Genomic DNA, 26,487 nt, shown 5'->3' with positions numbered 1-26,487 from the left:
TGGAATTCCCAGCTATGACTTACAACAGAGGAATTCCTTCCCAGATTGTGAAAACTTTGTTGACTTTTAACTACTAAAAAGAACTGATCTTAATGTGAGGGAAATGTGATGGGTTTCTTAGGAAAAACTGTTGTGTGAATATAGTGGTTCTGCCTTCTTATCTTGACTTAGCCTGGAAAAGCAGAAGCTAACATAGTTGCATTAACCTTTCTCAAGTATAGATAGAGGTTTAATGAGGACACTGGACGTTTGCTGTCCATTTCAGGGAAGATCAAATAAGAAAAAATGGACTTAAGTTTCAACCACAGAGAGTGTGATCAGGCTTAAGCGAGAGTTTGTTGATTATACAGCTGGTTTATGCAGCTTCCCTAAAGAGGAGCAGGGGATTTAACAAGTACTTACTGGGTGTCTATTGCATAGAAGGCTTAGGTTGTGGAGGATAAAAGAAAAGCAAGGTACATTCAGTCTCTGCCCTTTAGGAGGTCAAAATCTAGTTGGAGAGAGAAGACAATTACTCACAAAATGACGGGTAATATAGAATAATAATGCAAGATATGGCCTGAGACAGTATATACAAGGGCCAAGGGAGTAAGGGAGTTGAGCATTCTGAGTCCAGGATAGGGAGAGATCCCCACGGGCTGAAGCAACTGGAAAATCTTGGTATTGAGCCTTGGAGGATGGAAAGGGTTTTGCAAAGAGGAGAGAAGGAGGAGGAGCAGGAAGAGTATTTCAAGAGAGGTTACCAGATATTTTGAAAATAAGCTTGAAGAACAAATACATAATTGTACTTATATGAGGTACCTAGAGTAGCCAAATTTAAAAAAGACAAAAAGTAGAATGATGGTTGCCTGTGGGGAGAGGAAAGTGGGGAATTTATTCTTTAATGGGTACAGAGTTTCAGTATGGGAAAATGAAGTCTTTCTAGAGATAGAAGATGATTGCACAACAATGAATGTACTTAATGACACTGAACTGCGTGCTTAAAATGGTTAAAATGGTAAATTTTATATTATACCCATTTTACCACAATTTTTAAAAATTGAGATAGACAACTATCTGTTCCTAGAGGAGAGAGGATGAGTTTATATTGAACTTGTGAGGTCTCTTCTATTATGACTCCATATTAACTGTATGTGTGGACCATGTGACAGCAAGTATGAAATTATTAAATATAATCCATGCCTGGGCTGTTGCACTTTAAAGGTATTTGATGGTTGTGGTCATCTTAGTCTGTTGAGGTTGCTATAACAGAATATCATAGACTGGATGGCTTACAGAAATGCATTTCCCACAGTTCTGGAGGCTGAAAGACTGAGGTCAGGGCACCAGCATGGTCGGGTCCTCTTCTGGTTTCAGACTTTTCCTTGTATCCTCACATGGCAGAAAGAGAGGAAGCAAGCTCTCTCTTGAGTCTCATAAGGGCACTAATCCCATTTGTGAGGGCTCCATCCTTGTGACCTCATCTAATCCTAATTACCTCCCAAAGGCCCCACCCCATCTTCTGATATCCTCACACTGGGGTATAGGTTTTCAACATATGAATTCAGTCCATAACAGTGGTTGACTACCTAGCAGCTTTTCCCCTCCTTCTTCCTTACACACAGAAGTCCATTTCCACTAGAGAGGCCAGTTACATTCCCAGCTTCATCATATGTAGAACATAGGCATGTGACCCTATCCTGACCCTTGATACTAAGGAGAAATCTTCCAGGGGGTCAAATTTTGGAAAAAATTTTCCTCCCTATTTAAAAAAGAGAGATAAAACTCTAATGGTGTGCACTTTCTCCCTGTCTTCCTTTGGATATTTTTGTGAAGACATAATGCTTAATGCTAGATGGCTAACCTACATCCATATGGGAGAGACTAAAGAATGACAGATAAGTCAATATGGAATCTTTACTACCTTGTTACTATATTAATCACCCTCATAAAATAGATTCCTCCTTGTTTAAGTTACTATTAGTTAAGTATTTGTTTATTTGCAGCCAAGATGATTCCAATGGACTATGGTATTACAAAGACAGCCCTACAACACATTGCAGGAAATTAATATTCAGCTGGAGTTTGTTCTTCCCTTAAAAAATGTGTTTATTATAATTTTCTTCCATTACATGGCAGGCAAAATAAAGAACATAAAGAGCAGGACAAAAAGAATAGCTAGTGCTGGGTTTGGAAAGGCATAGGACCATCCACAAATAAGCTGATATTAAACAAGTAAATAGCCAGTATTTGGCCACACACTGGAAAGAATCACATTCTCCTTTGTAACTGAGAAAGGTTGTATTTAAAGGGAACATTGGGTAAAAGTATAAACAAAGACTGAGAACTCTCTGAAAACAGTAAGGGTCTAGAAGCAAGAAAGCAATAACCCAGTGCAGATCAGAGCAGGATACTAACAGTGTAGCCTAAGAAGAGGGTCAGTGGAATCCAGAAGACAAACCTAAGGTCTACATCAGACCACTGTCTTCTCTCAGCTCAGCTCTATAGGTTTCAGTAATTCTCAACTAAGCTTTCTGCTTTTCTTAGTAAGACCCAAGTTAAAGTGCCCCTCAACAGACTGCTACATATAGATACAAGGTCTGCATGGGTCTGCTCTGATTTGAAATAAAGATTCCGATATTCTTTTGTCAGATTTTTCTACCAAGATGAACATCTTTCTGGGGGTATTGCAATTTAGATATTTATTAAGCACTTTTATTAGCTGGTGGTATTATAGCTACTTCCACAGTTGATTAAACAGACAGAGCCAAGGAAGGGAGGATGGCTCCATCTGTCCATTAATGATGCTGGCAGCCCTGAGCAAGAGATCCAGGCATGGGGCAATCTGTCACATCCCAGTTATGAATGTCCTGTGGTGCTTTTAACGGGAACCAAGGTGCTGCACTAGGCAGCTGTCCCCTAAGAATAAGACTCCTTGATCTGGGGCAACTAGAATTAAACCACTTACTTCTCCAGAAAAAAAGAAATGGATTCCATGATATGGTCTACCTCCTTTCCTATTGTTCACACACTAGTTTTTTAAAAAGGGAAACTTGAGTTCCCTGAAAGGAAGCTGATCCTAATGTTTGGCAAAGCACTATGTTTAAAGAAAAACCCACAAAACTCAGAGCTGTGAATGAATGACACAAATGTCCTCATAAAACTGCAGCCCGTGTGAAATATGGCTGATCCAACACATCAGGAATTAGCGAGTCTTCCCACAAGGCCCAGCTTGCTTTAAGGCTAAAAATGGAATGAGAAGCTCCAACTCATATCATCTAATCTGATCAAGGGCAGAGTCTTTGGGCTATTCTCTCAGCATTCAAGGAATGTGCTATTATTCCCCTGATAGCACACAAACTCTCCATGAGTTGCAGAGTCCCAGTGGAGATGTAAGTGTTTTGCCTCTGGTGAAAATGAACTTCCATGGAAAATGTGACACAAACACTACCTTTTGGGTCTCAGATCAATCAGGTTTTATACCAGAAAGACTTTTCTCATTAAAACTGTACTTTAGGGAAGAGGCTCTCAAAGGGCTTGTGGGGCTTCCTGATGGTCCTCCAGGGCAGGGGTCCCCAACCCCTGGGCCACAGACCGGTACTGGGCCACAGCCTGGTAGGAACCGGGCTGCACAGCAGGAGGTCAGTGGCAGGGCAGTGAGCGAAGCTTCATCTGTAGCTCCCCCATCGCTGGCATTACCGCCTGAAACACCCTCCCCACCCACCCCGGTCCGTGGAAAAACTGTCTTCCATGAAACTGGTCCCTGGTGTCAAAAAGGTTGAGGACCGGTGCCCTAGGGCCTGACTGCCCCCCCAACCCCTACCCTGTGACCTGTTCTGTTTTACTCAGGTTTAAAAAGGGGAAAAATATAGAGCAGTGGGAAGAGTATGGTCTGGGGAGTCAGATCTGTGATTAAATTTTAAGCCTGCTGCTTCCTCAGTGTGTGATATTGGACACATTCACTCATTTCTCTGAGCATCTACCTTAGAGGGTTCATGTGAGCCAATATATGTAACGTACCTAAGAAAACATAAAGGATCAGATTGTTAAAGCATACTCATAAGAATAGATCTTACCCAGTGTCAAGCTTTACTAATAACATCAGTGAAACAGGTCATTGCAAGGTTCAGGTAAAGCAATGAGTGGTCTGAGACTAATGCAGCTGCCCAGGCCCTTTTATGCCACATCAAGATATTCTCTTGCCCAGATGAACATAGAAAACCTTTAAGCCATATATATGGCCACATCACCTACACGGAAAAGAGTCATTGGGAAGTACCTTCATATTTATATTCAGATAGTTACCTAATTTACTTTACTTTTTCCCAGAAACCATGCTCAACGTATCCATAGGTTCTAGATTTGTAACAAATGAGCAACCCTGGCAGATCAGGTATCTCCTTATAAAAGCATTTTATAGATAAGGATCCTGCAACTAGCAAATATCATTAGTATGCTTAGTTGAATGTCTATCATTAGCATGCTTACATGAAGATTTGACTGAGTTACCTTCCTTCTGTCTTTCCCATGGGCTTCCCGCCGGTAAAGAGGGAGGATGGATTGTAGGCCTATTGTTAAACATTTCCTGCCTAGAACCTAACCCAGACTGGAACTTGACAGATAGTAGCTTTTATCACATTATGAAAAATAATAACTACAATATGACTGTGCTTACTGTACTTCTATTTCTTCCTGACTTTCCAGGTCTCGCCTAATTCAGCCTCTCTTTCATCTAGGCCTCACCTGTCCAATTGTGTGCAATTCTCACCTCAGACTTTTCTCCCCTTATTCCATTCTACTGCTCTACCCATCTTTCAAGGACAGTCAAGAGGCCCTTCCTCCTGAAAACATCCATGTCTACTTCTGCCCTCTGATCTCACCCTTTCTCCCATCTCTAATCCATGATCTAACACTGAGTTTAGCGTATCTTACATCACGCTGTTTCTTACTTTTGTAAGTATGACAGTTTTCTTTCTCTAAATAGGTTATAAATCCTAGGAGAGCTGAGAACTCTAACTTGCTCTGAGTCACTTATACCAGGAAACATTGCTTGATCCACCTCCCCAACAGACGTGGTCCCACGTTATTGACCCCATCAATACCCCACTTCCCATACTGTGAGGTTATCATAATTTCTTGTAATTCCAGATTTAATTGTTGTTTCTCTTTAAGGGCAACAAGCTCCTGGAAGGCAGGGTCATGTCTCTTTTGCTCACTCTTATAAACCTAGTGCCGGATACAGCACCTGGCAAGGAGTAGGTAATTAATAAATATTTGTTGAAGAACCTGGTTTTCTAGTGGTAAAACTAGGTGGAGCAAGGAGGTCCATTAATGTATATAATGAACATATTGAGCACCTACTCTGGATACTCAGGGTGCAGAGATGAATAAGACATGATTTCAGTCACCTAATGTCTGGCCTGAGAAAGGTGGAGTCCACTTCTTTACCACCACTATCTGGGTCTATAGATACGTAAAAAAATGTTAAGCAGATAAAGTCAAAACCAAATCCCATTAGTTAAGCCCAATGAGTTAACGGGAAGAAAGTAGAAAAAAGAGGGGAATGTAGCTCTAGAGGGGTGTGGGTGCTCTCGGGAAGACTTCCTGCTCCTACAGCCTCTTCTTCTTCCCCAACGGCCATCGGACAAGTTTTACCACTGGCCTCAATTCATGTGAAATCCTTACAGCAATCCTTAAATTGAGCTTTAACTTAGTAAATAGACAGTTGTGTAGGTATATGCTAGGGCACCTTTCTGGATACCTTTTTTTGTAGAATGACACAATCTGAATAGCATTCCAACTTGTTTATAGCAGATTTTGGCCACCAACATAAAGCTACATGCTAATTAACTATATTGTTCAAACGAGATAATAATATATACTTAATTTTGTCCATCTTAATATCACCCTATGTAGTAGAAGACATCATCTTATCATTGCTTTTCCTAAATCAACAACTTTCATAGGTTGGGTCCAGGGTCAGTCCATTCCTTAGTCTTCTGAGAAATAAGGGGATCAATGAATTTGGTATTTATTAGTTGTATCTTATGAAAGCTAAAGAGAAACTCTAGTGGACCAATCTCTCAACTCCTCCTGGGAAGAGGGGTTGGGATTATGGAATGGTGGCAAATGGATTCCTATATGATATTTTCTCAAGTATGTAAGGTGATTCCCTTCCTTCTTTCCTCCCTCCCTCCCTCCTTCCCTCTGTTCCTTCCATCCATTCTGAGCCAAATGATTACATATTGCTACTCAATATGAGAAAGTTTCTTCCACTCAGGCTTTCACCTTCCGAGACTGCTTCTTGGTGCCCAAGCTAAAGCTGTCTGCAATCTACACTGACATCCCTAGCTACCTTTGGCCGTATAATAAAAAGATTGATTCTTTCAAAAGCAATCAGCTGGCTGCTTCTTGTTCCCCATTACATTTGCCCTCCCACTAAGGGGCTTCTCTTCTCTTCTTCTTCCCTCCTGGAAGGTGAGCTCCATATCCCTTGGTACTCTCTTCAAAGCCTTTTTCCATGCTCCGTCCTCCTCTTCCACAATGTGTTAATAATTATTTCCTCTACTCTCCCACTAAACTGGAGCTCTTTGAAGGCAGGATCTGTGTCTCATTTGCCTTGGCATACCCAGTGCCTTCAAGAGGGCCTGGCACATGGTGAGTGTTGAGTAAATGTTTGGATTTAATGAATACATTGAATCAACGTTGAATCAGAGAACAAATACTTAGCATCTGGGAGATACAAAAAGAAGTAGGTTTAATGATTCATATTCGAGCACTTCATCCATCTGTGACAGAGGTATAAATGGCAAGGGATCCTACAGGCTACAACACCCTTCTGGGTGAAGCCAGGGCCGGTGGAGAGGCAGTAACAAGAAAGAACAATAGAAATTTGATCTGTGTCTTTTGTAGTCTCTGGGGACAGCTGGACAACACTGATTTAAAGAGAAATTTGAGGGGAAAAAAAAAAAACAGACAAAAGAACCCCTTCAACTGGTTTCAATTTAGCCAATGTAACCCCCTTCCCATTTATCAGGACTCAGCACATTTTTTTTTTTTCTCTTTCCACACCACTTAGAACTCTGACCAATGATCTCAGATGGTTCTTTTTTCCCACATAGATTTTAGTACCATCTCTAATGCATTCATTTGGATTAAAAATAAAGACAAAAAGAATTACAGTTGCTTAAGAGGCCTCTTCTGTCCCCTCCCCGATCAGTCCATAGGAGGTCTGAAGCCCAGAAGTCTACTTGGAGGGGCCTGGTGGAGGCGTCCTGAGGAATGTAAACGGCATTATGAAACCAGAACCTCAGAGTCTGGGTGAGAGAATGGCGTTTTGGGAGGTCCCTCTTCCTGATGTGTCCATGAGTCGGAGTTAGCTACGCTTCTAAGAGATGGAACAGCCATTAGTCAAGGCCAACTTGAAGGAAAATATGTCTTGTACTGTAAGCTCAAGCCCGCAATTCCTAAAATGGACCAGTCTGGCCGGCTTCCAGACTGCACAACCTAAACTACAGAGAGAGTGGAACAAATGCGATTATCATATTTTATTAGTGCCCCCCCGTGCACTGTCCTGGTCTCAGGCACCTGGCCATCTAAGACATTCTCTTAGCTCAGCCTCAGGATGCAGACATTTGCCTGATGGATAAGTAGTTGGCAAAAGCACATTAAGTTCCTCAGAGGAAAGATGCAATCATATTTTTTTTTTTTTTTTTTTGTGGTATGCGGGCCTCCCTCTGTTGTGGCCTCTCCCGTTGCGGAGCACAGGCTCCGGACGCGAAGGCTCAGCGGCCATGTCTCACGGGCCCAGCCACTCTGCGGCACGGGATCTTCCCGGACCGGGGAACGAACCCGTGTTCCCTGCATCGGCAGGCGGACTCTCAACCACTGCGCCACCAGGGAAGCCCCAATCATATTATTTGACCCAAATCATTATGACTTATATACAGAAATAGGATTGGAAGATTTCAGGGAGTGTGGTTTGCTTTCTTTCTGACGTCCTCAATTTCTCATCGGAAGCTTAACATGGATTTGCAACTGTTTGGTACAGGATTTCTAGAATTCTCTTTCTCTCCTAGAAAGGTGGGTATTTTATTAGAAGCAATAGTAATAGCAATAGCTACACTTAATGACTCTCCACCTTGTGTCAGGTGCCACAGCAAAGCCCTTTATATGAGTTACTTCTGTGTTAGTTTGCTAGGGCTTCCATAACAAAATCTACAGCCTGGGGGGCTTAAACAACAGAAATTAATTTTCTCACGGTTCTGGAAGCTAGAAGTCCAAGATCAAGCTGCCAGAAAATTTAGTTTCTGGTGAGGCCTCTCTTCCTGGCTTGCAGATGGTACTTTCTCACTGTGTCCTCACATGCCTTTTCTTCTGTGCACACAAGGAGAGAGAGAGAAAGATCCCTGGTGTCTCTTCCTCTTCTTATAAGGACATTAGTCCTATTGAATTAAGGCCTCACCCTATGACCTCATTTTAATCTGATTACCTCCTTATAGGGCCTAACTCCAAATACAGTCACACCGGGGCTTAGAGCTTCAACATATGAATTTTGGCGGAACACAGTTCAGTTCATAATAACCTCACTGAGTCCCCTCCACAAGCTTGGGAAGTCAGGGGCATTCTCTACCTTCTATTGCTGAATAAATTGAGGGTTAAGTAATTTGCCCAAAGTCTCACTGCCAATAAGTAACTTGTTGGTGTTGGTGTTGCTTGTTTTTATAGAAAGAGAAGTGGAAATACAGAGAGCTCATTGGTATGAATGTAGGGTCGCTAGTAGAAAAGTCAGAAAGGAACTGGCAGGTGGAAGCAAGAGCAGAGCACTGAATCCACTGGGATAGAGCCTTTCGCATCAAGGCTCTGGAAGAGCAAGAAGCTAGGCCACAGGAAAGGCCAGACATGGCCTCCAGTGCTGCAGAAACTGAAGAAGAGATTAAGAATTTGGCGTCCAGCTGATCACCGCCTGAAAGGAGAACGTAAAGTGTGTGAAAAGCCTGGTGGTTCAACTGCGTGAACATGAAGACCAGGAGAGTCTTGACTGGGGTCGGTTCCAAAGTACTGCTTTCCCCTGCATACATAGGGGTTTCACAGGCCCAGGTATACAGAGCACAAGGAGAAAATATATTTTAAAATGAAATATTTCTTTCTGGGAAAAAAAGATAGATGAGTTTAGTTAGACGAGTCGCTGGTCATTGTGCTGAGCTCTGAATATTAAGACAAGAAGATGTGGTCACTATCTTCCGGATGCTCAGTCTCGGCAGTGGTGAGGGGAGTATTCCTTTCTGGGCCCCCTGATCTGGATACAACTGGGAAGTAGGAAAATGTCCCTTTGGGCTCCTTCCTTCTCCGAGTCACACTTTTGGGTCCCCCATTGGTGCCACTCTCCTCAGAGGTCACCTTTTCCATGTCTACCTCCAATCTGGCAGCTGGCACCCCAGATTATCCAGGGTCTTCGCTGGTGATGACTCACCCCATCAGAAATTTCTTGATATTTCTTCCACTAAAACATCTTTGGTCCAACTTCCTTTCCCTTGAGGCAAGTCTGGCTAGGAAAGGAAATGTCATAACTCATTTGTTCCTTCTCTTGGGTAATGTCCTGACATTTTATTGGTGGCCTCTGGAGACTGGCACCAATTTCAGGCACCACAGCAGGCAGTATGGTGGGAATTTTTTGAGGGTAGGTGAGTCTGTCAATGGACATCAAACCCACAGTGGATGAGACATCATTCATCCTGGGCTTTTCACAAATAAGGCTATTCCTGCTACTACACAGAACTGGGCTAAAGGGTGTGTACCAGCCCCTGTCAGTGCTTCACTCCTATCTCCTAGACCTCATATTCCAGAATGAAGAAGGCCATGCTGCTGCTGGTTGTCTGCCAAGGACATCCCTGGCAGTAACCCTCAACCGACGACTCTCCAGGGATGGGGTATAAATAACTCAGCTCCCTCATCCCTTGGGTGGGATCATTTTGAGGCATATGTTTTACACTGTGACCTTATGTTTCCCTGTGGAGTTTCAGTTACTCGCAGTCGAAAATGAATAATAATATACCTATTATTGGCTGCTTCCCCTTCCCTTCTTCACTGCCAAATGGCAAATGGTGTTTCCTGTGTTTCACAAATCAACTACTTGCACTGAAATCCTTTTCTCAGTGTCAGCTTCCAGAGGGAAGCAAACTGAGAAAGGGTGGCCATCAGAGAAATGGACAGAGGCGTGCAGCAGGACAGTGTACAGGCCAGGTTCTCTCATCATGCTGTGTCATTGGCAGCCCCCTGTGGGGAGCCTTACCAGCACCCCTACTCTTCCCTCCTCTGCATGGCCATGAGAAGAGGGTGGGGAGCCCACATCAGAGCCGGTCTCCCTGCGGAGATGTTTGAAAAGGGCAGCCCCAGGTGATGGTGTTTCCTAACTTCTCTGAGTGGAAACTTAATTGGGATTAATTCTGCCAGGGCAAGTGCAGGGCTCTGGGAATAAATGTTTCAATAGGATGCATGGGATTTGGTGTCAGAAATGTCTTGTTTGGATTCTAGGTCTACCACATATGAGCTATCTGGCTGCTTAACGTCTCTATGCCCTATTGTCCTCATCTATAAAATGGGATAATAACTGCTGCCTCAAAGAATTGTTCCAAGGATGACAATAATAGCCAATAAGATTCCCAGAGGCTTACATGACGTTAATGTAGCTCAAAACAGCCTTATGAGGGTGTGTCATGGGTCACTTACCCAAAATCCTTAGAGCCAGATGAGTTTTGAAATGCAGAATTCAGATTTCATAAAGATAACATGGCACATGTAACATATATTACAAAACCCCCTCAGGGTCTTGGGGAGTCCCCTAGACTCAGTCACAATATTTCTGCACAAAATTAGAAAGATTTATACAAAGTGGGTTAAAGCTCATAAAAAGTCTCATTTTGGAATTGCAGATAAAGGACTGTGTCCCAGAGAAGTTAAGCAACTTGCTCAAGATCACACCCCAGGATTTGAGCCCCAAAGACTCATGCCAGAGCCCCCGCTCTAACCACTACACAGCGCTGCCTCCAGCAATGAAACCCTCTCCCCAGAATGAATGAAGGTAGTTAGAGACTTGTATCTGATTCATATGGTAGACAAGAGCTGCTTTTTGTTATTATCAAGAATAAATTTATATAATTTCCCCAGAAACAAAATTGAAAATACGGTCACCTTTGAAACATTAATTCTATAAAATACCAGCCTACAAAAGGTAATTGCTACCATTTCTTGAAAATGTGTTGAATAGTTTACATATATTCACCTCATCTAACCCCTATAAGAGCCCTAAGAGATAGGTTTTATTAGTACCACCCATTTTATAGATGAGTTTAAGTAATTTACCCAAGGTCACCCGTAAATAAGGGGCTGGGCAGGAGATCCAATCTGGGTCTGCTGAAGCCTGCGCCCCTTCCCCTACACTGCCCTTCCTCCAAAGGACAGGTGTGTGCTCCTGACCATCACTGTGTGGTTCGCCCACGGTCACAGGAGAGCCAGCCCAGAGCACTAACTACCTTGGCCCCGCTGCCTCGGAAGGCCTTGCAGTCATTGACTTCTACTTTGGAAAGCTCCACAATTCAATATCATTTCTTTTTTGCTGCCCACTCTTGCCACTCTGACAAAAGAACAGTACCTAGTGTTCACTAGAAGATGCAAGGGAATTGATTGGAAAGAAAATGTTATATTATTCCAGTCCTGTCCATAGTGGTGTACCTTTCTATATTTAGATAAGTGCTCTGTGCAGCCAAAGAGGCAATAAAAACAAGATAAAAACGTACTAGGCCCATGCCAGGAAACACTAAGAAGCTGTAAGTTCTTATTCTTTGCCCAAAGATGATTATTAAAAAAACAAGAGACAATAAAAACAAGCAATCTCGGCAAACACACAGTGCTTTAAGGTCTGGACCATCTCATAGCTTCGGGGCAGTTGAGGAAGGATGAGGGTAGCAGGGTCCTCTTCTACCTTTACGGAAATGAGGCCCTAAGGAGGCAACCTGAGCAGGTCTCAGCCTGAACTACTTGTGAAGTCAGGGAAGAACGTCAATAGGGAAGTCATGGGCTGGCTGGAAGGATCCACCAGTGCGCCAGGTATCAGCTGCTATTCCACAGACCAAACTTGAACTCTAATATTTCGAAAAGGTAAAGATGAATTTGAAAGATGACTGAGGTTCATTCATTCATGATTCTGAGGGCTTGATGGGTAAGCAAGGCCCAAGCTTCCTTGCGCCCTTGAGAACCCCTTCTCTGGGCTCCCGCCAGAGGGAATTCCTCCATTATTCAGAGCAACAAATATTTCAATCATTAACTGTGTCCTCTACAGTCATTTGTACATGTTTTATCCTTTTTTGTAAATTGCACACTCTTCGAGGGCAGAGAACAGTCCCTAGTTATTTTATAACCTCTATAGAAGTTAGCATGGCATCTAGTAAATTGAGATTTTTAAATGCACCTCTTGTTCAAGCCTTTTTTCAGTTGCATATTCTACTGGTTTGAGCCAATAGGTAGTTTTCCCTTCCAGTCCTGTGAAGCCTCAACTTTCTGGACTCTATCTGGTCCCTTTCATTTCTGCTGTCATACAAACCAGTTCTTGCCTGAGCAGCGTATCTCTGTCTTGTGATACTCTGTCAAACGCAATAAGTGATAACCTACCTCTCACTTGGAGAAAAAGGCTTGTAAGGCACTTGGCCTTCCTTTGAAATTATCAGTAACAACAGATTTACCAAATGCTTTGCCATCACTTCCATTGGTCTTCACCTTCCCAGCCTTCACTATCCGTGTCTGTGCCACCCACCATCCAACTGCTGAGTCAATGCAACATATTTTAGGTTTTTCTTACATTCACCCTCACTTCAAAGTGCCCATTTCTAAATTCACTAAGGTAAATAACACAAGCTGCTATAATAAATAAACCCCAGAATTTCAGGGACCCGACACAAAATAAGCTCGTTTCTTCCTTATACAGTCCAACGCAGGTGTTCCTGGGCAACAGACAGCTTTCTTCCAGGTGGTGATTTAAGGACCCCAAGCTCCATCTATCCTGTGGTCCCACCATCTCCTATGGTCCCTTTGTCTTCTGCTTCTAGCCAATGGAAAGGAAAAGAGAGGGGAGAAGGGACACCCTCTTCTAAAATCCTTGCCCCTGGAGTGACACACAGCACTCACGTTCCATTTTCTCCATGCCATATGTCCACACCCAGATGCAAGAACAGCCTGTGAGCTGTTTCTGCCACCAGTGTCTAATAATAATAGCTAGAATATATTATTCATCTTGATTTTGCAAATTGTATACTTTAATTATTTCATATAATGTATACAACAGCCTAAAAAGTAGGAATTATCATCGCCATTTCAGAAATGAAAAGAACACATAAATATGTATATCAATCTCTAAACCTCAGTGACTATATATAGATAGTGGCAGGTCAAGTGGCAGGTCAAGATGTGAGCTCAGACTTGTATGACAGTCAAGCCCCTGTCTCTTCTTTTGCGCGATGTAGCAAGAAGTACAGAGATCTGCTTTGAGACTGGTGGGTGGAAAGGATTAGGGACCATGACCCAAGCTGGATTTTTTTGAAAAATAAGTTACCTGACAAGCCCAGAGAGGTATTAAGACTGGAGAATGACGTTCCTGCTTGAAGCAATGATATGTGCAAAGGCAGTGAGGCCTGAATAAGCATGGTATGCCTGTGGAAGACTTATTTTAAAAAGAATTATGATGTTTAGATAGTATTTATCCAAGTGTTTTAGGATTACGAAAATCGTGTCCTAAACCTCAGCCATCTTTCTCCGAAATGTCCCTAAGGGAGCTATATACCCAAAGAACAATGATAAAGGAAAGTAAGTGTCCCATTCTCAGCTAAAGTTGGGCTCTTACCCCAGCGCAGAGCCTTTGTAAGCTGGGCTGGAGCACATGAGCAAGTCTGAAGGCTTAGAGACGGAACACCTTTTCTCCCTGTCAGTCCAAACCCAACTTCAAGATTTCACCACACCTCACCTGCCAAAAATGAAGACCGAAAACCAAACAAATGAAACGGCTTCATGATGCAGGATAAGAGCAAAAGGTTAGCTGGGCATGTTCTAAGCAGGAAGGCCCTGACTTTTCCTTCATTCAGGTCACATGGAAGCAGAAAGGTGAGCTAAATCTATTGACTGTTTCTGCAGCACAGGTGAAAGAGGTACAGGAGAGCACCAGAGAGAACTCAACCTTTATTCAGGACCTTTTTGTTTAAATCAAGTGTATGGAGGTATAATTTACATAAAATAACATATACCCATTTGAAGTGTAAGTGTGACGAGTTTTGAAACAATAATCACACATGTAACCACCACAACAATCAAGATATAATCATTTCCATCATCCCTTCTGACAATTCCTTCATGCTCTTTTGTATTACATGCCCCGCACTGCAAGCACCAAGCAACCACTGATCTGTTTTCTGTCCCTATAAATTATATTTGCCTCTTCTGGAGTTTTATATAAATTGAATTATATAGTATGAACTCTTTGGGCTCTGACTTCTCTTGTTCAACACAATGTTTTATGAATAATATATATATATATAAAAGTAGTTTGTTCCTTTTTATTGCTGAGTATCCAGTCACCTACTGATGGACATTTAAGCTGTTTCTAGTTTGGGCTATTATGAATAAAGCTGCTATGAACATATGTGTATAAGTCTTTTTGTGGACATTGTGCACAATATTTTTTTTTTTTTTTTTTTTTTTAGTGGTACACGGGCCTCGCACTGTTGTGGCCTCTCCCATTGCGGAGCACAGGCTCCGGACGCGCAGGCTCAGCGGCCATGGCTCACGGGCCCAGCCGCTCCGCGGCACGTGGGATCTTCCCGGACCGGGGCACGAACCCGTGTCCCCTGCATCGGCAGGCGGACTCTCAACCGCTGCGCCACCAGGGAAGCCCTGTGCACAATCTTTTAATGCACAGTCCATGATCTTTTAATGCACCTACTGGCAAACACAGTCCAGTGTCCTAGAATCTTGCCAATCTGTAGCAACTCTGCCCCATAGGACAGGAAAGAAGGAAGAGTAATAAGGAGCACGATAAGAGAAGCATTGCTTCTCTTCTATAAACCTAAGGCGTATAGCTCCATAATATCCATGGGTAATGCATATTATGTCCACTTTATCCCATGTATTTCTCTCCTATTTTCCCTCACTAGTTTTCTTCTTGTATTTTCTCTTACTTCATTCTTCATTCAATTTAAAAAATATATATATTTAGCCTTGAGCACTGGAAAGAGTGTTTTTTCATCATGAGACCTAATACCTTCATGAATGACTTTGATGTTTCATCCTGCTATTAAACACAGGATCTACTTTAAATAATCTGTGAGCTTATTAGAGGAGTTATCACCAAGACACGGCCAAGTTCATCTTGGCTACTCCTCTCCCACCCCAATTGTGAGGCTGAAATCTGCCAGAGGAATATGCCATTCTCTGTGTGGTCTGCTGTTTCAGGTCCCTAAAAGACTGAAGGGCCTCATTACCTCACATAGTTCTGTCCAGTTTCCAGAAATCAGATTAATCAACAAATAGGGTCTGACCCATTATATTTTTTCTTAGAGAATCAAAACAAAAAAGCAAACACACAAAAGCAACCCACACAAAATTGGTGGTTACAGTAGGAAACATAAGTAGAAAAACACAATTAAGCATGATATATAAAGACACAAAAAAGGTGTTCAGACTAATGTCAAATGCTGGTGGACTATGGGCTAGTTGGAGCCTGCAGACATGTTTTATTTGGTTTTGGGGTTTTAAATAAAATTTACCCGACATTTAAAAGTGTGAAAACTTCACAAAAAAACCTCACATACACAAAAATAAGAATATCTGGCAACTAGGTCCATGTTGCCACTTCACAAAACTCTCCAGGAGCTGAGAGGCAACTGCTCCCTTTGGCCGAGTGTGTCATGCTCTCTCTGCGCTTGCTTCACTCCTGCATGTCGTCTACCTTGTAGGTACTTTGGTTTGCAACTCTGGCATCAAAGCATCACATCTAGTAATACAAAGAAGTGGCTGGACACACTTCACAGACAGGAAACGTACTGTCAGAGGTGGAGACAACATACGAGGTGAACAACCACACTCCAGGAAAGGAATTCTTAACTTCTAACATCTTATCCAGACACTTTCCTTCTCCTTTTCCCCCTCAATGGGACAGCACAATATTCAGGCTGAGGGGTTCCTGCCTCTCTCTAAGATGACCACTTAGTGTGGCTCCTGTGGCATCTCTCTTGCTCCCAAGGGACCAGGTCAATGGGCCAGGAAAGCAGGCCCCCCAGGCCTATCCTGAGGGGCTCTGCTCCTTCCTCCTCAGCTTATTCTGCCTCCACCGTAAGCAAGTGAGAAGACTGGAACTTTCTACAGTGTTTCACAGTGGTGTTATATAGAAGGAAGAAGCGTTGTGATGATTCTACTTGAAGTTAGTTTTCTCTGCTAAGCCCGAGATCCACCCATGCAACTGTCCAAAGTTATCTCCACCTCTGTCCTCCACAATTACCTCAATCAAAACTTTTCCAAATCTACATTTGTTTTTTTTTTTTTTTTTTTTTTTATTTATTTTTTTGTGGTAGGCGGGCCTCCCTCTGTTGTGGCCTCTCCCGTTGCGGAGCACAGGCTCCGGACGCGCAGGCCCAGCGGCCATGGCTCACGGGCCCAGCCGCTCCGCGGCATGTGGGATCCTCCCAGACCGGGGCGCGAACCCGGTTCCCCTGCATCGGCAGGCGGACGCGCAACCACTGCGCCACCAGGGAAGCCCCTCAAATCTACATTTGTAATCTTCCCTTGCCATCCACCCAGAACAAAATATGTTCCGTGTCCAGTATTTCCTTTTTGTATCCTCTCAATCACCTAAGCCATAAACCTTGGAATCATTCTAGGCTTCTCTCTTTTCTGACCACCTACTTTTCCACATCCAAGAACAACCCACCTCCTTGCTATCTGTATGACCAGGCCACCCAAGATGGCTGTTCTCTTGCTCTCTGTACATCCCCTGCTTGACCCGTCCTACCCCCTACTCACCTGACTGACCTTCCCTCTAAATCATAGAGCCTAATCAGTAAATGCCTATGTACTTGCCCCTGGCCCCAGCTAGCTCTAATCTTTAGATCAGAACTATCTCCACTATGACAGTTTGTCAAAGGAGTGGTGAGGGGCACGCCCGCCGGCTGGTTTCCCTGGCAACCGATGAGACAAACTCAATTCCCCCTATAACTGGTAACTTCCCTCTCCCACCAGGAGCGAAGACTGCTGTCAGGTCCTGTCTGCTTCTGCTGCCACAGTTGGGGAGGGGGAGGTGTCACTCCAGGACCTTGCTTCGGATATGTAAGCTCCCCCTATCCATTAAACCACTGATGTCTCTGTCACTGACTCTGGGCTCTTTCTCCAGTATTGAGGCTGGGTAAGTACTGGCCTTGCAGGCCTGTGGGGCACAGCCTAGCACTATCTTTCTTACATGCCATCTTCTCTATCATTTGTGTAACCAATCTAGTTCATTCTTTTACACAGAATATTCTAGCAGTCTCTCTAAGTCCAGTCTTACCTACTCCATCCCTCTAGGTTCTAACCATAGCACAGCCAGAGTGATTTCTAAAACAGACGTGTGTTCCTGTTACTCTTCAGCTTAAACTCTTTATTGGGCCCACTGTTTGCATCATGGATTCCACCCAAGGTTCTCAATGACCTGTTCCTGGCCTGCTCTCTAGACTTGACTGTCCACTATGGTGACCACAAGCCACACATGGCTACTGAGCACTTGAAATAGGGCTAGTCCAAACTGAGGCGTGCTATAAGTGTAAAACATAAACCAGATTTCAGAGTTAGTACAGAGAAAAAAGAATGTAAAGTGTTTCAGTAATAACTTTTATATTGAATATGTACATGTTGAAATAAAAATATTTTGCATATATGGGGTTAAAAGTTGATTATTAAAATTAATTGTACTTGTTTGTATCTCTATTAATGTGGCTTCTAGAAAACTTAAACATACATATGTGGCTTGCATTATGTTCTAGATGTTTTTCTTACCCTTTATGTTTTCCATCTCATACTCTGCTAAACACCAGGCATGCTCAGTGACTAACAAAGCAAGCTATGGTATTTTATAATCTTATACAGCACACTTTAAATGAAAATTAGAATACCCTTGAACTATCATACCCTATTCCTCCTGTGATGGCTTTAAAATATATGCACAAATCCCTTGACACTCCTCCTTTTAAAAGGTAGACTCTAATTCCCCTCTCCTAGAGTGTGGACTGGACTTAGAGGCTAAGTAAATAAATAGAATAAAGCAGAAATATCAGTGTGTCATAAAAAGTGTTGGAATTTCCTCCTCCTCTCCCCCTCCCCCACCCATCTCTCTTAACGATGATTCGCTCTGAGTGAAGCCAGCTGCCTTATCATTAAGAGATTCAATGAATCAGCCCTATGGGGAGAGCCACATGACAAGGTACTGAGACCTCCTGACAACAGCCATGTGAATGAGCCACCTTGGAAGTGGATCCTTCAGCCCCAGTCAAGCCCTCAGATGACTACAACTCTAGCCAGTGTCTTCACTGTAACTTCATGAGAAAACATGAGCCAGAATCACCCAGCTAAGCTGCTCCCAAATTTCTGAACCACAGAAACTGTGAGATAATGTTTGTTGTTTTCAGCAGCTGAGTTTTGGGATAATCTGTTACATAGCAATAGATAACTAGTACACCACTCATGCCCTAAATCCCTCCACATTTCCACCCGAGGACAGGAAAAGAAGAGAGAAGAGAAGTTGCTAAGAGTTCAAACTTAGGTTTCACTTACTTAGACATCAAGATTCACTTCAAAACCATCCCCTCTACGAAGCTTTTTCTAACAAACCCCAGGCGATTACCATATGTCTATAAAAATTTTTTTAATTAGAAATGTTTTCACACATTTTGAATTCAGTGTCTTATCCAAAAACATTTCCTGTTTTAAAATTAACTTTTTAGAAATAAAAATTTTTCTGATAAATACACACAGTAGAAATTTTGGAACAATCTAAAAAGAAGGGAATTTAAATCACCTGACATGTGATCTCACTGAGGAAAACATTACTGATATTTTTAATATCCATTTTGCATATAATTTTACATAATAATATTATCTTGCATATGCGGTTTTTCATCTTCTTTTTCTCATGCAATGACCTTGCCTCTCAGTTTCTTGACCTCCTCATATCAGCTACAGACTCCATTGTCAGGCTCTAGACCAAATCTTTGCTCCTCAAAGTGTGGTCCCCAGACCAGCTGCATCAGCATTGCCTGAAAGCTTGTTGAATATGCAGAATCTAAGACCCCATCTTGCTCTCACCTCAAGACATTTGTACTTGCTGTTTCCTTTGCCTGCAGGGCTAGTCCTTGTATGACTGACTAATCCTTGCAAGACTCATTCCCTCACTGCATTCTGGTCTCTGTTCCAATGTCACCTGCAGAGAAAAGCCATTCCTGACCTCTCTAACTAGAGTTGCATTCCAGTTGCATTCTACCCTCTCACCCTGCTTTACTTTCTTCATAACATTTATTACCACTTGACATTATTTTATATGTATTCATTTGTTTACTTCCTTCCACAAACATTTAGGGAACACCCACTATATGTCAGGCACAGTTCTAAGCTCTGGGGACACAGAGGAAAACAAAATAAAGTCCCTACGTCCCCCACACTAATGTAAGCAGGCTCTACAAATACAGTTTGTTAGTTATTATGTCATGTTTCTTTACTTATTCATTCCTTCAAGAAGAGGCCCAATCCCTACCATGAAGAGAAGGCTCCATGCCAGGGCCCATGACTTAAACCCACCATGAACATTCCAGCTTCTATTTTGAGGGAATTTTTCAATGTGTTTTTGTGCTGTGCTGAGCTAAGTTTAACTCAGTTGCTTTCAATCCCAGTGAATTATCCCAATACAGCTTCCCTGTAGTGGAAATTTCCCTTACTTGATGTAAGCCGCCAACTACATAGCTAGTAGTTGTCTTATTCTTGTGCGGTTTATCTGACTTCAAAGGGTTCCCCAAAATGGGACCCCAAAATTTTATCACCATCATCATCATCATCACCAACAGCAGCAGCAGGGTTAGGCCTGATAAAGTTGTCAGGAGCCAAGTTTATCTTTGGTGTCCTCCTGCATCCTCTTCCTACCCTAGTGGGCATCCAGGGCCCATTCCTTGGAGGCCTGGCTCCCAGCGATTATCATGTATTCCCTCCTAAGGTGGCAACTTGCACATCAATGGGAAGTGCTTGGAGACTGCAAAGGAAGGGGATACAGATAGCTTATTATGTGCAAGGCTTTGTTTATCCCAGCACAGTCATTTCATCATGCAAGGAAAATACAACCTAGAAGGACATATTTTGTCCGTCATTTTACAGATGAGAAACTGAGGCTCAAAGAGATTACCTACCTCTCCCATGTCACTCTGGATGGTCTGAAGTCAAAGCTCTGCCCTTCAAGCCTCCTGAGCTTCAAAAATTCAAATGAGCACATTTCTAATGGTAGATTATCAAAGCCCATGATGGGAAGAACTTTTCTTTTTTTATATACAGTGGTGGAGGTGAGAAGAGAGTGATGAAAGTGTTGATGAAAAGGGAAGATTTATGCAGCAAGATCTTTCAATTACAGGTGGACCAACATTTAAGATAGAATGGATCTCACACTGTCTGCACAAACCCCTTCATTTTACAGAAGTAGAGCAGTAAGGCCCAAAGTGAGTGAATTATACTCATTTAAACCTAAATTTAATTTAATAATTATGAGTAGGGAATTGCCATTTCTAAGTAGAGTTTTCAAATTTAGCAATGTTTACATGTCTACATTCCCTCCAAAAACTGCTGGATAAGTAAAAATGCACAGGTTTGGCATAGGAAAGAATGTGTAATAAAATATTAAGTGGATATATTTTGTTTAGAAACCTCTGTCTTGATTTCTCAAAACTACTAAGGGAAAGGATCAAAATATAATGTATCTCATAGCATAAGCATGTTTACAAGAGTATATAGCATCTTTCTTGTGGCCCATGGAACATGGGGCTCCCCTTTCTACATGGGGTTGACGGGGCAGAAAGGCAGTTTTATCCGTTAGAATGGCAGGGATAGGACTGGGTAAGGAGCAGTCCATTTATGAACTTGAATGTTATCAAAGAAAACGTTTATTGAGCTCTTACTCTGTGCCAAGTGTTTTTTTTTAATCGTTTTTGTTTTGTTTTGTTTTGGCCATGCCTGGTGGCTTGTGGGATCTTAGTTCCCCCACCAGGGATTGAACCTGGGCCCCAGCAGTGAAAGTGTTGTGTCCTAACCACTGGACTGCCAGGGAATTCCTGTGCCAAGTATTATATTACCAATAGGTAGGGTACTGTCTGTTTGGTAAGACATGATATACACTAAGGAAATTATGTAGTTCTTGTGAGTATAAATATACATGTTAACAATAATTAACACCTTCTGTTGGCAAATGTAGAAGGATAATATTTTGATGTATTAATGGAAATGTTTTCCCTTCTCAGTAATTCTTGTTACCTGTGAATCTCTTCCCATACAGCCTTTCCTGGCACACTGCGCTGGGGATGGGATTATACTACAGAACAAAAGAGGAAAATTCTTGCCTTTTGAGTTTCACAACCTGAAATCTTGGCAAAAACAATATGTTTGGAAGAAAAATAGATCTGGAAATGGTTATAGTATTTTCCTACTCCTAAAATAAGATAAAACTAGGAAAACAAACAAACAAACAAAGTGGTGGCGGGGAGAGGTGAGAGCAAAAGCAGAAGAGCTAGAGTCTTGACTGGGTCACTAAGCAGAAGCCCGTGCTCCATTCCCTCTGTGCTGACCCCTCTGGGTGAGTTCCCACTGCAGAGGAGAAACAGGAGACACTCCAGGGGAAAGCCTCTCATCCAAGATGAGAATCTGTGGCCAGCCGCCGTGCCCCAGCCACCCGCTGCTGCCTCCAGGCTCAGGTGAAACCTCACAGACCCCAGACCTTTATGGTTGTTCACCTAGCATTTTACTGAGACAGCAGAGAAGAACGTCCGGCTAGGAAAGCATATCAGGATGGAGAGGACCTGAGATGGCCTAAAAGTTCCCCCCAAGTGCCATGGAGTTCAGGGAAAGAACGAAATATTTTCTAAGTGCCCAAGAGTATTGAAAGAGTACTGAAAGATCCTGTGGCCAGGGATTAGGAGGACACAGCGGTGACTTAGGTGGAACAGGAACACTGCAGGATGATACTCAATTCAGCCAATGCCAGCATGGACTGATGGGAATCCCTGGACTGGTGTCTACTCCCAACTTTCTCTCCCTAGCCCATGCTAATACACTCTGAAAGCCCCCTAGATCTACATGAATACCCCAGGTTTGTGATCTCATTAGATAATTATCCATCCCCCGAATAAAGCCCCCAGGTTCCTCACAAAGCCAGTCCCATCCATACATCCATATTTAACCAGCTTCCTTCAGAAATATTCTTGCAGGGTTCAACAAAATCCCCCACGCTACCAGCACAAATACTTCCCCCCATTCCCCCATTCTTAGGAAGTAAAGACCAGACAACATAGTCTGTGCAACAGCCCATGGTGCATCAGAAGAGAGAGAAGAGTAAGGTCTACAGTGATCCTGGGTTCCTGCTACATAAAAGATCTCTCTTCGGAGCTCAGCTATTAAATCTAGAACCTGACTATAAAAGCGGGGGAAGTTTCTCTTCCAAACTCTCCTCTCCCCATCAGCCCCTAGGTCGGCCCTTTTCCCACCTCTGTGTCCCTCTTATAAAGTCCTCTCACTATCTTCCCATTGCAACCTGAAACCCATTCACATATAAGTAAGTGACTCGGAATAGTCTGAGGTTTAACTTCCCCTCCTTCTTTGCTCCCACAGCTAATCAGTTGTTGAATTTACCCCCTTGCTACCTTTCCTCTGCTTTTCATTATCTGGGAGTGCTGTTCTCTGACTATCCCCTCTTCTCAGTCCAGGAACACGGTGGACTTGCACTTCCTCTCTTTCTAGAAGTTCATCATGGCCAGCCACGTGACTCGCTTTGGCCAAAAAAATGTGGGCAGGGATGATGTGCTGCTTCTCCCGGAAGTATTTAATTGCCGTATGTGACACTACAGCACTTTCTTCTTCCGACCATCGGAACCAGCAACATTCTAGCTGTTGGAGGCTCTGTTGATCTGATTCCCAGTTTCCAAGTCTATATACAAGGACTTGTAATGTGAGCAAGAAATAAACATTTGTTTAACGAATTCACTGGTTGTTACTGAATCTGTTGGAAAAGATTAACAAGAGGACACGACCCCCCGTTGACCCACGAGCTGGACCAGGGCAATTGGAGGCTTCTCACCCCTCCCCTGTCCTTATAATGTATGCTCTGCCCACAGTTCCCACAGTGGGAGCCATTTTCAAGGATGCAGCCTTAAGATAGTAGTGTGTTGTTGAGACCATCTGGATTGAATACATGACTGAATCCAGGTAAGGCCTCTATATAAACTTTTAAGATCCTGGAGGGTGGGTACAGAGATCTACTTATCTTGCAGCTGCCCAAGATAAGCCTTGTATGTAAGTTCCCTTGCTTATTAAAACTGCCACCTACCAATCTGAGTGGCCTGCCTCTTTCTTCAGTCTCTCCTTGCTCTCTCTACAGGAGCCAGTTTCAAATTTCACCTGGGAAATTCCTCAGGTTGTGAACCAGCAGCATCATAATCTTGCCCATCCTAACATACCTGGGCTACTGTTGGGTTTCAGGCTCTCATCACTTCTCATCTGAGCTCTAACACAGGCTACTCAAAGTGTGGTCTGTACACAGGTGTCAATCCACAAGATATCGCTGGTCTGCAATTAGGCAAGTACAGAAATGGAGAATAAACATTTAGAAATTCATATAACAATTCAACTGATTAACTTTATCTGTTGACTCTAATAATAAGTATTAGGGCTTGTAGTTCCCCCAACTCTTAGCACTGGGCCTTTCCAGGGGGTCCTGCAAAAATGCTTGTCAAATTAAATTGGATCAAAGCTTCATGATTAAGAAATAGAATTACGGTAGGATTCTAAGCGATAGCAAGCATATCTGGGGGATATTTATGGTGCAAGACCCTTCCTCATTGAGGGTGAAATCATCATTTAAAAGTTCCCTGAGTCTACTCTTTGTACCAGCATAAAATTTAGCTCCGACAAGCAAAGAAACTTTCTGAGCTCTTTCTCATTTAACATTAATTATTGTTTTAGGTTTGCCTACATAATAGCATGGACATGATCGAATTTATTCTTTGGAATAAAACTTATAAATATATTTCCTATGAATATGATTTTTCCAAATTATCTGCACACAGCTTGACATTTTGATACATTTGTTCAAGAGTCCAAGAGGATAATGTAACTGATCCCTAAATCACTAATAAACTCCCTCCAGGACTAAGTAGAGCTAATTTTTTTCTGCCCAAAGCCTGTTTGACACACATTCATATATTTCTCTGCACCATACAAGATTCTGAAAAGAACAGTGGGCTAGATGTTAAGAGACCTGGTTCTAGTCCTCATTACCCACTCACTTGCTACTACATGAAGCTGTTGCTTAACCACTTGGTGCCCTAATTTCTCCACCTATTGAATAAGCATAATAAATTAATAATAGCAAGTAAATAATATCAGCTCTGTTGTGAGAATCAAAATAAAGGGTACTGAAGTACTTGGTAGTGAATAAATTGCTTTACAATGATCATTTAGCATCTATATGTAATACTGCCTTGTAACATTCTCAGTTATCTTGTATACATAGATTTTCTCCTTTTAAGCCAGAAAATAAGTCTTTGAGAGGTGCATTGTGTAATATTCCTCTGTATCCCGTCCAATGTTCAGTCCTTTGGCACAAATAAAATACATACAATGATTGTTTGAAAATTGTTTAATTTACCAAAAGTTGTTGAACCCCTTCACCGTTAAGTAAACTGCATAAACTTCAGACTTCATACACTGCATGATGGGTATTCCTCACTCACATTGGCAACAGTCTTTTAGAGTTTTGGCTAAGAGAGTTGTAATTGGCTATCTGAGCTCCTTGAGAGCACAGGTCATATCTCATTAACCTTTGTTACTTCAGCACTTACCACAGTCATCTAAGCACAGAAGAAGCACAGTCAATGTCTGAAGATAAATTAGCATGTTAATAAATTAATGAACTTTAATTAAATACTTCCTTAATAGTACCTCCATTTAGTACACTGAAATCTAAAAAGCCAATCTTTGTTTGATTTTAGTTAAATTGATTTTTAATCTTCCAGAATCATCTAAACATTTTAAAAGCAGACCCGTCCAATAAGTCACGTGATTCTCCCACACTCTTCCCTTAGTTAGCCCAAGCAAGTTCTTATTCAAAGATCATAGATGGAGAGATATACCATGTTCTTAGATTGGAAGAATCAACATTGTGAAAATGACTCTACTACCCAAAGCAATCTACAGGTTCGATGCAATCCCTATCAAACTACCACTGGCATTTTTTACAGAACTAGAACAAAAAATTTCACAATTTGTATGCTAACAAAAAAGACCCCGAATAGCCAAAGCAATCTTGAGAACGAAAAATGGAGCTGGAGGAATCAGGTTCCCTGACTTCAGACTATACTACAAAGCTACAGTAATCAAGACATTATGGTACTTGCACAAAAACAGAAATATAGATCAATGGAACAGGATAGAGAGCCCAGAGATAAACCCACACACATATGATCACCTTATCTTTGATAAAGGAGGCAAGAATATACAGTGGAGAAAAGACAGCCTCTTCAATAAGTGGTGCTGGGAAAACTGGACAGCTACATGTAAAAGTATGAAATTAGAACACTCCCTAACACCACACACAAAAATAAACTCAAAATGGGTGAAAGACCTAAATGTAAGGCCAGACACTATCAAACTCTTAGAGGAAAACATAAGCAGAACACTCTATGACATAAATCACAGCAAGATCCTTTTTGACCCACCTCCTAGAGAAATGGAAATAAAAACAAAAATAAACAAATGGGACCTAATGAAACTTAAAAGCTTTTGCACAGCAAAGGAAACCATAAACAAGACCAAAAGACAACCCTCAGAATGGGAGAAAATAGCTGCAAATGAAGCAACTGACAAAGGATTAATATCCAAAATTTATAAGCAACTCTTGCAGCTCAATAACAAAAAAACAAACAACCCAATCCAAAAATGGGCAGAAGAACTAAATAGACATTTCTCCAAAGAAGATATACAGATCGCCAACAAACACATGAAAGAATGCTCAACATCATTAATCATTAGAGAAATGCAAATCAAAACGACAATGAGATATCATCTCACACCGGTCAGATTGGCCATCATCAAAAACTCTAGAAACAATAAATGCTGGAGAGGGTGTGGAGAAAAGGGAACCCTCTTGCACTGCTGGTGGGAATAATGTAAATTGATACAGCCACTATGGAGAACAGTATGGAG

The 26,487-nt window shown here is 42.2% G+C and overlaps 1 long non-coding RNA gene across 1 annotated transcript in view; it reads right to left on the bottom strand.

Annotated features, from left to right (window-relative positions):
• Positions 1-26,487, bottom strand: part of LOC114486132 (uncharacterized) — a 63,630-nt gene that overhangs the window by 34,246 nt on the left and 2,897 nt on the right. Inside the window, exon 2 of the long non-coding RNA XR_003679383.2 lies at positions 23,742-23,850. This is a non-coding gene — a long non-coding RNA (uncharacterized lncRNA). The remainder of the gene's footprint in view (positions 1-23,741; positions 23,851-26,487) is intronic.

The sequence above is a fragment of the Physeter macrocephalus genome, chromosome 4, assembly GCF_002837175.3.
Source record: "Physeter macrocephalus isolate SW-GA chromosome 4, ASM283717v5, whole genome shotgun sequence".
NCBI lineage: Eukaryota > Metazoa > Chordata > Mammalia > Artiodactyla > Physeteridae > Physeter > Physeter macrocephalus.
Note: the sequence above shows the minus strand (reverse complement) of the source record. Positions and strands in the feature narration are given on the sequence as shown.